The following is a 12263-nucleotide window of genomic DNA, read 5'->3' as shown; positions in this document are numbered from 1 at the left end:
CGCCTGGGCCCCCTGCAGGGTCTCGAACTGAAGCTCGTGTAGACGGGCCGTGAGATCAGCCACCTGATTGGTGAGATACTCCACTTCTCTGGAGGTGCTGGTGAGTCTTGACTCGTGCTGACCCAATAGAGCTCCTTGCTGAGTTAAAGCCGACCTGACAGAATCTTGGCCTGCTGTGTCCATCGTTGGTCAGATCGTACTGTCAGAGGTCTGAGTGAGAGAGAAGATGGTTCAGACACAGATGCAGGTCTCAGCAAAGTTTATTGAAGCCCACAAACTCAAGGGGCAAAAAATAGTCAACAAAACAATCTTCAAAAAAGGAAACTAAAAATTCCTCCGTAATGGAGTTGGCAAAAAAGCCCAAAGTTCACAAAAACTCAAAACTGAGAAATAAAGTCTCCAAAAACGATTAAATAAAACTACTCCGGAGAGGTTAGATGAACAGTCTTCAAGAGGGTGCAATACCCTGATACCCGACAGGGGGCGATGAATCCGGCCGCCGCTGACTGGGACAGAATGGCCACGAGGAAGACTGAGGCTTGGAAGCCGGCGAGAGAGTGTTGAGGGCCGGCAGGATAGGGACGGAGAGTCAGATGGGCGGCAAAGCAAAAACAGACGGGAACAGGCTTGAAGGCAGACGGAGAAAAAACATTTTAGGAAAATAAACAGGATGACATCAGACACGACAAAACTCACAGGATATACAAGGAACAGGACTAGACCAGGAGATCGCCAGACATGCCGGAAGGGGAAAAACTACGATCTGACACAGAACTACGATCAACAGAGGGATAAATAGGGGGAGAAATCAAGGAAACCAGGTGAGTGAAATTAGTTTGATAGACTAATGGAAAGTAATAGAGCAGATGGGTGGGGAAGCGAGAGGTAAACAAAGCAGGGTATGAGTGATCAAAACAATACGAGTGAAAGGGAAAAAGTAACACAAACATCAAACCGGTGATCAGACCGAGATTGTGACACTCCCTTATTTGGCTGATCAAAAAAATGGTGTGACTAAAAACCTTAACGTGATCCGAACCGTGAGATTAGTGATCCGTTACACCACAGATAGGTTCTGATTGTCGATTTTGATTATTTTTCGATTAATCGCCCAGCCCTAACCTCACACAAGAGGTCATTTGTTTTTTGTAATTCGACGCAAAGATGATATAATAGATTCATAAATGCTTTATAAATGTTTTTTTTTAATCTAAATATAAAAACTTTAAGGGAATTAAGATTATGAAAAGCGTCCTTGTGAAAAGGCTCCATCATAAAGACTCTTGGACTAAAAATAATAAACACACATTATGATCCTTAAACTTCATCTGAAAGTACCATGTAGCATGAGTAAACTATTTCTGTAGAGATTGACCTTTAAGACCGCAACTTACTCAGGAAGTTGAAGGCCTGATGTCGGTGTTGAAGAAACTTCAGGCTTCTCGAGTCAACAAAGCCCACTGTTTACGGCTATCTGAAAGATCTGATATAAACAGCGTAAAGTGCACAGCGGCAAACCGAAACCACTGTTGACCTAGAAGAACATTAGTGCACATCTGAATATGCTGAATACACTAGAAGTCAGTAAAAATGCATTTACTGTATATACTGTAGCACCTTTCACAGACTAAAAGCCACAGAGTTTTACAGTAAAAGAAAACGTATATCATAACAGATAACATCCAAGTACAAATAACACCAAATGTAAAAGCTGCTCGCCATACTGTTAATTAAAAACGTGTCCAAAATGATGAGTCTTTAAATGTTTTTAAAAACTAAGAGAGTTTCAGAGCCACACAGGTCATCATTAGTCTTAATACATTGTCTGGGAATAGTTAAAAGGCCAGAAGAGATCGGCCACAGGAGTGAATATATAAAAGATCTTGAATATAAATGGGAGTCTGATCATGCAGAGCTCGATATGTAACTACTAGAATCTTCTAATTAATAATAAACCTAATTAGAAGCCAGTGAGGCTTTTACATGCATTTTTTTATTTCTCTTTGCTATTTGAGCTTAGTGGAACCTAAATAAAATAAAACTTAAGTGTCATCTTTTAATTTGATGTACGTTTAGAAAAAAATTATGTCTATATACAGTTGAAGTCAGAATTATTAGTCCCCTTTTGATTTTTGTTTTCTTTTTTTAAATACTTCACACATGATGTTAAACAGAGCAAGGAAATGTTCACAGTATGTCTGATAATATTTGTTCTTCTGGAGAAAGTCTTATTTGTTTTATTTCGGCAAGAATAAAAGCAGTTTAGAATTAAAAAAAAAACTTTAAGGTAAAATTATTAGCCCCTTTAAGCTAATTTTGTTTCTCTCGATAGTCTACAGAAAAAAACATCGCTATACAATAGCTTGCCTAATTACCCTAACTTGTCTAGTTAACCTAATTAACCTGGTTAAGCCTTTAAGTGTCACTTTAAGCTGTATAGAAGTGTCTTGAAAAATATCAAGTAAAATATTTTTTACTGTCATCATGACAAAGATAAAATAAATCAGTAATTAGAAATAGATTTCTAAAACTATTATGCTTATAAATGTGCTGAAAAAAATCTTCCCTCCATTAAACAGAAATTGGGGAAAAAAATAATCAGGGGCGCTAATAATTCAGGGGGGCTAATACTTCTGACTTCAACTGTATGTGGACTCGTGGTCTGAATTTTACATAAAACACAACAAAGTCACTTTTGTGTAACAATGAAAAACTCTTTATTTCTGCCTTAAACACAGCAGTTTTTCCTGACAGTTTTTAATGCATTAATAACACACACACGTATTTTTTAAACATGTTTTGACTATTAGTAAAAACATTTTTTTTTTTTGCCCATTTAGGACAGTTAAAATAGTGTTTGGGACATTTCATATGCTGCAAAACAGGTGCAGGATGACACTGTATGTCTAACAAAATATAAAACATAAGAGCTAAAATGTGCTGTCCACATATAGTTGAAGTCAGAATTATTAGCCCCCCTGTTTATTTTTCCCCCCTCAGTTTCTGTTTAACAGAGAGCAGACTTTTTCAGCACATTTCTAAACATAATAGTTTTAATAACTCACTAATAACTGATTTATCTTGTCTTTGTCATGATGACAGTAAATAATATTTGACTAGAACATTTTCAAGACACTTCTATACAGCTTAGAGTGACATTTACAGGCTTAATTGGGTTAATTAGGTTAACTAGGCAGGTTAGGGTAATTAGGCAAGTTATTGTATAACGATGGTTTGTTCTAAGACAATTGAGAAAAAATTGCTTAAAGGGGCTAATAATGTTGACCTTAAAATGGTGTTTAAAAAATTTAAAACTGCTTTTATTCTAGCTGAAATAAAACAAATAAGACTTTCTCCAGAAGAAAAAAATATTATCAGACATGCTGTGAAAATGTCCGTGCTCTGTTAAACATCATTTGGAAAATATTAAGAAAGAAAAAAAAAAAATCAAAGGGGGGCTAATAATTCTGACTTCAAAATGTAGCCACTAAGCCCTAAGAGGTTAAGCACAGGAGATGATTTCATCAGACAAGTGTACCCTCCAAGTTAAATATCCAAGTTTTAGGGAATAACAAATAATAAGTTGACTTCCAGAGGCCTTTGCCTTTCATATAAGCCACTTCTGATGCCAAATGATCAACTAGATGACGCTTATTTGACCAAAATAAATATATATGCAAGCCTTTGAATTTGAATGATTTAATCAGGACAGTAAGGTCTGACTTTGCTTAGACTAAAGTCTCGTCACTGAACAGAAATAATCTCCAGTATAGAATATAAAGTCCTGCTGCAGTGGAGACAGAATGAATATTGTGTCTGACTCCATCATGAGCTTGCAGGACTGCATCCATACATCTCTGACATGACTCAAATCAGTGATTAATAAAGTCATCTGGAATGGCAGAGAAAGCCTTCCTGCAGGACTCCCAGAGTTCATCAAGATCCTTTGGATTCATCTTCAATGCCTCCTCCATCTTACCCCAGACATGCTCAATAATGTTAATACTGGTGACTAGGCTGGCCAATTCTAGAGCAGCTTGACCTTCTTGGCTTTCAGGAGCTTTGATGTGGAGGCTGAAGTATGAGAAGGAGCGCTATCCTGCTGAAGAATTGTCCCTCTCCTGTGGTTTGTAATGTAATGGGCAGCACAAATGTCTTGATACCTCAGGCTGTTGATGTTGATCATCCACTCTGCAGATCTCTCTCACGCCTCCATACTGAATGTAACCCCAAACCATGATTTGTCCTTCACCAAACTTGACTGATTTCTGTCTGACTCTTGGCTCCATGCTGGTTCCAGTAGGTCTTCTGCAGTATCTGTGATGATTAAGATGCAGCTCAACAGATGATTAATCAGAAAAATCCACCTTCTGCCCCCTTTTCAAATGGTCAAGTTATTATTTGTTGCTCTCACAACTGGGATTGACAAGACTTTTGACAGAGTGCACAGAACATTTCAATAGTCCAACTATGTAGAGATAAAGTCATCTCCATCTCTTCCTTTGAAACCATATTTCTGATTGTTGTAGGCTAGATGTAAAAAGCATGAGCAAACAACAGACTTAACATGACTATTGAAACATAAAAAGGTGACACCCAATTTGATTGAAATTCAAGGACGATAGACCCACAAATACTTGCCTAATTAATCAGTGGGGTGACTGATGCTATCAGGAGCAAAGATCAACATCTCAGTTTTAGCAGAATTAAGTTGCAGTAAATTGTCAGCCATCCAATTATTTAAGGAAGACTTCGGCCGCGTTTACGCTAATGCGTTTTAGTTTGAAAGCGCATAAGTTTTGCTACGGTTACGCCATCGGTCCACATTACGCTGGAGTTTTCGAGCGGCGAAAACGGAGCATTTTGGAAACGCTGGAGAGGCCGTTTTCATTCCGAAGCGCTGCTGCTCCGTCTCAGTGTGGATTAGGGAAAACGGAGACATCTGAAAACTGAGGCGGGACTGCTGAGATTCGCTTCCTGATTGGGGCTTTCGTGTCATTGCGTATCCTTCCCTTATTCGTCAAGCCCCTATCACATGACTATAACACATGGCGTTAACGCTACCGGAAGACAGCAGACCAGCCTTCACTGTAAACAACAACATGGACACAGAAATGGGAGCGTTGTTTGCACTATTGTCTGTTTTAGGCGCCATTGTGCAGTTATTCATTCGTTAAGTTTAGTAACAACTCGACCTCGTCGTCTGTCCACAAAAATACCTCTCTTGCTTTCTTTGCCATCGCGTTCATAGTTCAACCGGTGTTTGTTGACTAACAATAACCAAATGCAGAGCGAGACGCATGCTTTGTTTATACTAGAACGCGCATGCCCAGAGTGCGCAAATGGTCATGTGATATTCGTTTTTGGTGGTGTAGTGTGGACGGAGATATGTTCAGAGATGCTAGGTGAAACGCTAGAGTGGACGCAGATCGCTTTTGATCTAAAACGCCGTTTTCAAACTAAAACGCACTAGTGTAAACGGGGCCTAAATCCTGCAAGCCTGACAGTTTATCTAGTCTGTCAGGGCTAAAAGTAATACAGAACTGCACATCATCAGCATGACAATGATAAGATATAACTTTAAAACTATTAATAATCTTGCCTAGAGGAAGTATAAACAAATTAAAAAGAAAAGGGTGCCCAGCACAGGACCTTGAGGCAGACCACAGGATACAGAGTCTGGTATATGAGTTCCTATCGGCACAGAAACACTCCTGTCAGCAAGATAGTTCAGTTTAAGTTTACTTGTATGGTGCTTTTTACAACAACTATTGTTTCAAAGCAGCTTTACAAAACGTGCACATTATTGCATTACAATAAAATTAGGCTAAACTTCAATCAAATATGAGTTATTATATAAGCAAAGTGAATCTGCAGTTTAATAGCACATTGATGATGTCTATGTGTACATGTTTAATGAAGTGTGTGTTAAGTGTGTGTGTTGTTCTCGGAAAAAACATTAGAGGATAACCAATTCAGAGCTGTGCCAGTAATGCCCACAAGAAAATGCAGTTCCTAAATTGAAGTGCAGTGATCGACAGTATCAAAACCAGCTCAAAACGGTAAAGTCTAGATCGCATACGCAGCGATGTGCGATATGCACATTAATATAGCAGCATTTTTCATGACACTGTATAACAATAATTAATATTTTTACAGTGCTGTGATGGTTGGGTGTAGGGTTGGAGTACGGGTAGATGTTAAAAATTCTATTTATTGGGTAATTTAATAGATAACATCAATAATACTGAGTACAACTACTGTTTTTACATTACTGTGATGGTTGGGTGTAGGGTTGGGGTACGGGTAGATGTTAAAAATACTATTTATTGGGTAATTTAATAAATAACATCAATAATACTGAGTACAACTACTGTTTTTACATTACTGTAAGGGTTGGGTTTAGGGTTGGGGTGGGGGTAGACAATAACAAAATACAGTTAATGGGAAAATTAAATAAACAATATAAATAATTCTTGTTAACTTCCGGCCGCAAACATAGCCGATCCAGCAACAACCGCTCAGAATATTCACCTGCATCGGCAGCCATTAAAATATGATTTGAGATTCTGAGGAGGGCGGTTTCTGTCGAATAGTGTTTACGTAATCCAGACTGACATTTATTAACGATATTATGAACCTCAAAAACAGTATTTAGCTGCTTGACGACAATCCTTTCTCAGATTGAAATAAAAGGTTAATGAGATATAGGCTTAAGTTATATATAGCATTAGTTATTTAAGTTAAGTTGCATCAAGTTTACTCTTTTTCTAGAGTGTTTTAATATACTTAATTCATATTAAAGTTATAGTAGTTTTGGATTTTTCATTAGTTTAAGTTTTGAATTTTGTGTTTTCAAATTTAGTCAGTTTTAATTAGTGTTTCGAGGCAGATTTGCTAGTTTTTATTAGTTTTTAAAAATGCGTAGTTTTAGTTTATTTTTTTAGTTACTCATCTTTTAGTTTAGTTTGTTTTGTAAATTGGGGAATTTGTTAGGTGCAAGATTCAAAATCATCTGAAAAAATATTTTATAATTAAAACCCAACCAAAGATACATTTTTGAAGCATGTATTCAGAGGACACATGACCACTATCATCTACCACACCCATCTACCCATCCTCAAATTCAAATACAGACAACCCAAGACAGCAGCCTTAAGTAAAATATGTGTGTGCCGCTACTTCTGAGGTTAGATACACAGTAGTGATGGGTGGTTCATGAACGATTCGTTCATTTTGAACGAATCTTCAATATGACTCGGGAACTACGAGTCCTCTCAGGGAGTGATTCGTTCATCCGAGCGTGCGCACATTTGTGCAGGTAGTATTATTAATTTCAAGTCTTCATCACATTGGCAGAAGCCAATCATATGCGTTTAGAGCCGGAAAAAGAATTGATCCGTTCATCTCTCGAGTCCTCGGGTTTGAGTCATTCGTTTCTCATAGGCCAATCATACGCATTTAGAGCCAGAAAAAGGATTGAACCGTTCCTCTCTCGAGTCCTCGGGTTTGAGTCATTCTGTCACGTGATGAACGAACATCATGGCTCCTATCAGCTTAGACTGTGCATGGATTAAGATTAAATGTGACTGTGAGTGTAACGTGAATGAACCCCTGACATTTGAAGACATGAAGAGGTGAGCTGAGCAAAGATACAACAATACCTTCATAGACAAAAGAGCAGGTAAACATTGAATTATTATTTTATTTATGACTTATTTGTCTTGTGATCAACCTTTTGGGCTAGTTGTAGAGGTGTTTGGAAGCAATTCGTAACATTTTAATAATATTTTGGCAAATTGAACCAAATGAACGAAATGACTCGAAAAAAGATTCGTTCATCTTGATGAACGAGACTCAAAGATCCGAGTCAGTAAAATGATCCGAACTTCCCATCACTAATACACAGTGGTGATGGGAAGCTCAGATCTTTAACACGAACCGGATCTTTTGTGACAATCCTCCCAAGTTTTACTCAACATATAAAAATATGTAGTCAGCAATTACAATTTCATCAGCAGGATCTGAAAAGTTTCTTACAGTGAAGTTTTGCAACCCAGCTGAAGCGTGATTCACTTATTTAAATTCCATTATGTCTCTCTGTTGTGAAATAAACTTCCGTTTCGCCAGATCCTCTCATTCATTATTGCTGTATGATTTTCATCTTTTCTTTTAAAGATGTGTGTTGTAGACCTCTTGGCCAGGTCACCCTTGTAAATGAGATCTTGTTGGTTTTTTTTTACCTGGTTAAATAAAGAAATAAGAATTCTGGTAATCCTTTAGATGAAGTACCAATTGTCACTATTAACTACTGCTGAGTGGTTTAGTTAATACTTTTTACAGAGTTAATACTTTGGGTGAACATGTTTAAAACACTTGGGAACCTGACCTAGCCTAAGTGAAAGATTCATAATGGAAACTAAACATGGGCCAATGAAAGTGTTTAAATCTGTTTAGTGTCGACTAGGTGCGTCCCATCACTAAGAAAACACACCTGATTCAATTCATCAGCTCATTACTATGGATTAAAGTCTTGATGGTGTGTTCAAGTCCTGTCAGATGAACGGCACCACAAGGTCATCAACACAAGTGGAGAATTGACTTTATTCTTATTTTTATTCTTTAATTCTTCAGTTTTCCATATTTTGACATGCAGTGTTTGTTTTTAATGTATTTTTGTTAATTTATCCATCATATAATTTCATGAATATGAAAACAAAAAGAACTTCTTTCCTCAAAATACTACTGCGTGTCAAAAAGATAAATGAAAAGGTTTATTTATATATATGACAATTATTACAAATATTTCAATGTTTAATTATAATTATTAATTGATACAAGTAATACATAAAAATATTCAACAGTTTTGATGTTTTATCCCCTACACAGCAAAATCTCAATAGTAGGGTTATTTGGTCTCACACTACAGAAGTTACAGCAAAGAAAGAAAAAAAGTGAAGTAAATACACTAAAGTAAATACATATCGCAATGGTGACATCTAACAAGACAAGTATTTTCAGTAAATCCCACTACAGAATTGACTTTATTCTTATTTTTATTCTTTGATTCTTCATTTTCCATATTTTGACATGCAGTGTTTGTTTTTAATGTACTTTTGTTAATTTATCTATCATATAATTTTATGAATATGAAAACAAAAAGAATATATATATATATATATATATATATATATATATATATATATATTAGTGCTGTCAATTGATTAAAAAAATTAACTAATTAATCGCACCTTTTTAAAAAAATTTATCGCGATTAATCGCATTTAAAATACTGAAGCTTGTAATTTTGACTATTCAAATGTAAAATTAATGTAAATGCAAGACAAAAACTATTTAAATTCAAAATATAATTGTTTATTAGAATTAAAATTCAAAATATAATTGTTTAATAGAATTTTTGTTCAACTTGTAACACAAATTTCTTCATGTAAACAACATACCCACAATAAACCATCAACTTGACAGCCATATTTATTACAGACATTAAAACACAGGCATGTTAATGACATTTAAATTTCAAAACAATCAATGCCAATAAAGAAAACATTGATTTCCATGTTGGATTTTAAGTGGACTGCAAAAAAATGCCAAAATACAGGAATTGCAGATATGGAAAATTAAAAATTATAATAATAAACTATTGAAAACAAACTGTTGCACTCACTGTAAAGTTTTATTGCTGTGAGTTGAGAATATTAGTTATAGAGTAGAAACAATTTAGCGTAATCCTCCTTTACATTCATCCAGTTGCTAAGACTAGGAGTATCCCGCAAGTGCACAGAGACTCCCAAATGCCCGCAAATGAATGATAATTTCTCGCAAACCGGTCGTTAAATACATTGTACACCCCTCTCCCCCGCATCCCTCCTAGCTCTTCAGGTAGCCTATGTCGCGCGCAACTCACCCCCACCGTCCTTTAGGTATGTCTCGCGCGCACACGCCCCTACTCAGATACATCGCTAAAACATGAATTTTTTTAAAGCGTTAATTATTTAAAATTAATCGTATGCGTTAACGCACTAATTTTGACAGCGCTAAAATATATATATATATATATATATATATATATATATATATATATATATATATATATATATATATATATATGTATGTATATATATATATATATATATATATATATTAGCGCTGTCAAAATTTGTGTGTGTGTGTGTGTGTGTGTGTATATATATATATATATATATATATATATATATTTATATATATATATGACAATTATTACAAATATTGTAATATTTAATTATAATTATTAATTAATAAAAGTAATACATAAAAATTATTCAACAGTTTTGATGTTTTATCCCCTACACAGCAAAATCCCAATAGTATAGTAGAGAATATTTGGTCTTACACTACAGAAGTTATTAAATTAGCAATTAAAGAAAGAAAGAAGTGAAGTAAATACTGGTGTAAATACACTAAAGTAAATACATATCGCAATGGTGGCATCTAACAAAACAAGTATTTTCAGTAAATCCCACTACAGAATTGACTTTATTCTTATTTTTATTCTTTAATTCTTCAGTTTTCCATGTTTTGACATGCAGTGTTTGTTTGTAATGTATTTTTTGTTGAAATTGATTGCCGGTAGTTTTGTTTACTTCATTGTTTTATTAACATAGTTAACTGACTGTGCTGTATTGTCTTGTAGTTTACCAAAGAAGCTACAGCGCCATCTTGTGTTCACGAAAGTGACTTGAACACTCCTGACTTCATGATTATGACTTGTCAACAAATGTAAGTACAGATGTTCTAGTAAGACTTGAATGCAGCATTACTTTGTGCCTAATGAGAATAACACATTAAATGTACCGTTGAGGAACACCAGGAGCAGTTTCAGCTTTCAGAAGAAAATATTGTCCAATCACCCTCCCTGCTCTCCAGTAACTCAGTGATCTTTAACACGAGTATAGAGGAAGAAAAGAAAAGGGAAGCTTCTGCTGGTGATGATGATGATGGGTAAGTTCAATCTCTTTTAGGGCCCTATCATACATACAAGATGTGTTTGGCTCAATTTGTTGCTATTTTCAGACCAGTGCAACCCTAATTTTCCCGCTTTGCGTCACGTTGTTTAAATAGCCAATCAATTTGTGCCGCTTTGTGGACTCATGGATAGGGTTTTTTGCTATTTCTGCTGAGAATTTTGGTAAAAATCTGCGGATTTCTGTGGAATTATTTTGGGAGTATCCAGTGGAGTATCCCACATAGCAAAATTTCCCAGGCCCAGCTCTGGCCCACACAATCAGGTTTTGCTTGGCCCACATGCCGCAGTCAATTACGGTACATGACTGGACCAAATCTGGCTTCCAGACAAGGGCCAAACACAGACCATATCTGGGCCAAGTCTCAGCCAAGTTAATAACTCATAACTGGGCCTGAACTGGGCCAGATAGGTTGGTGTGTCACGATTGCAATGAAATTGATAAACCCATGGAGTGATGCGCTTTAGGCACACTATGGGCACGCTTTTTCTCAAAGTGACCTGATAGGTAGAATTTTTTTTCTTTTCTCAAAAATGATTTTAGTGTATTTTAAATGTGGGTCAAGACTGGCCAAACTCACATGGCCCACTTATCACATTTTTAAATCTGGGCCAAATACTACGTTTTTCATCTGGCCCAAATCTTGTGTGCCGCCTTAAAGACGGTGCCACCTCTGCCAAACCCGGGCCATGTTTGGCCCACATGCTGTATGCCAGTGCCGGATGAATGCCTGCTGTGCCAGCTTCATGCCAAATCTGGGCCAGAATTCTTTGCTACTAGGGATCATAACTAAAACCTTAATATATGAAACAAAAAGTGAAACACACACGTGCGCAGATTCCGTGTGGGCCTACTCATGGGTGATCTGGTCTAGAAAGAGATGTGTTAAGGCTCATTGCTGGTTATGAAGTAAAAATGATCAGGAATATTTTCCCAGCCTTTATGCATTTTGTCAGTACATTTACACTAAAATGACGGCCTGAAACAAACTTTTGAATACAAGATTCAGAGTGAACTTTTAGAAAACTCTGCTATTTATAATCTCTGTGTTGATTACAAATGCAAGTCTGTGAAAATGTTGACATCGTGTGGATGAGTTATGTGTGTTTAGTCTATAAGGGATTTCTACTTCCATCACAGTTTGTTCAGTGACCTGTTTGCTGAGTTTCTGGAGATACTCTGATGTAAACAACAGCATGGATTTCACGGTTAATGTACAACTTAATACACTAATATATGTGT

The sequence above is a fragment of the Danio rerio genome, chromosome 7 (genome assembly GCF_049306965.1).
Source record: "Danio rerio strain Tuebingen ecotype United States chromosome 7, GRCz12tu, whole genome shotgun sequence".
NCBI classification, from domain to species: Eukaryota; Metazoa; Chordata; class Actinopteri; order Cypriniformes; family Danionidae; genus Danio; species Danio rerio.
This window is presented reverse-complemented; position numbering follows the sequence as displayed.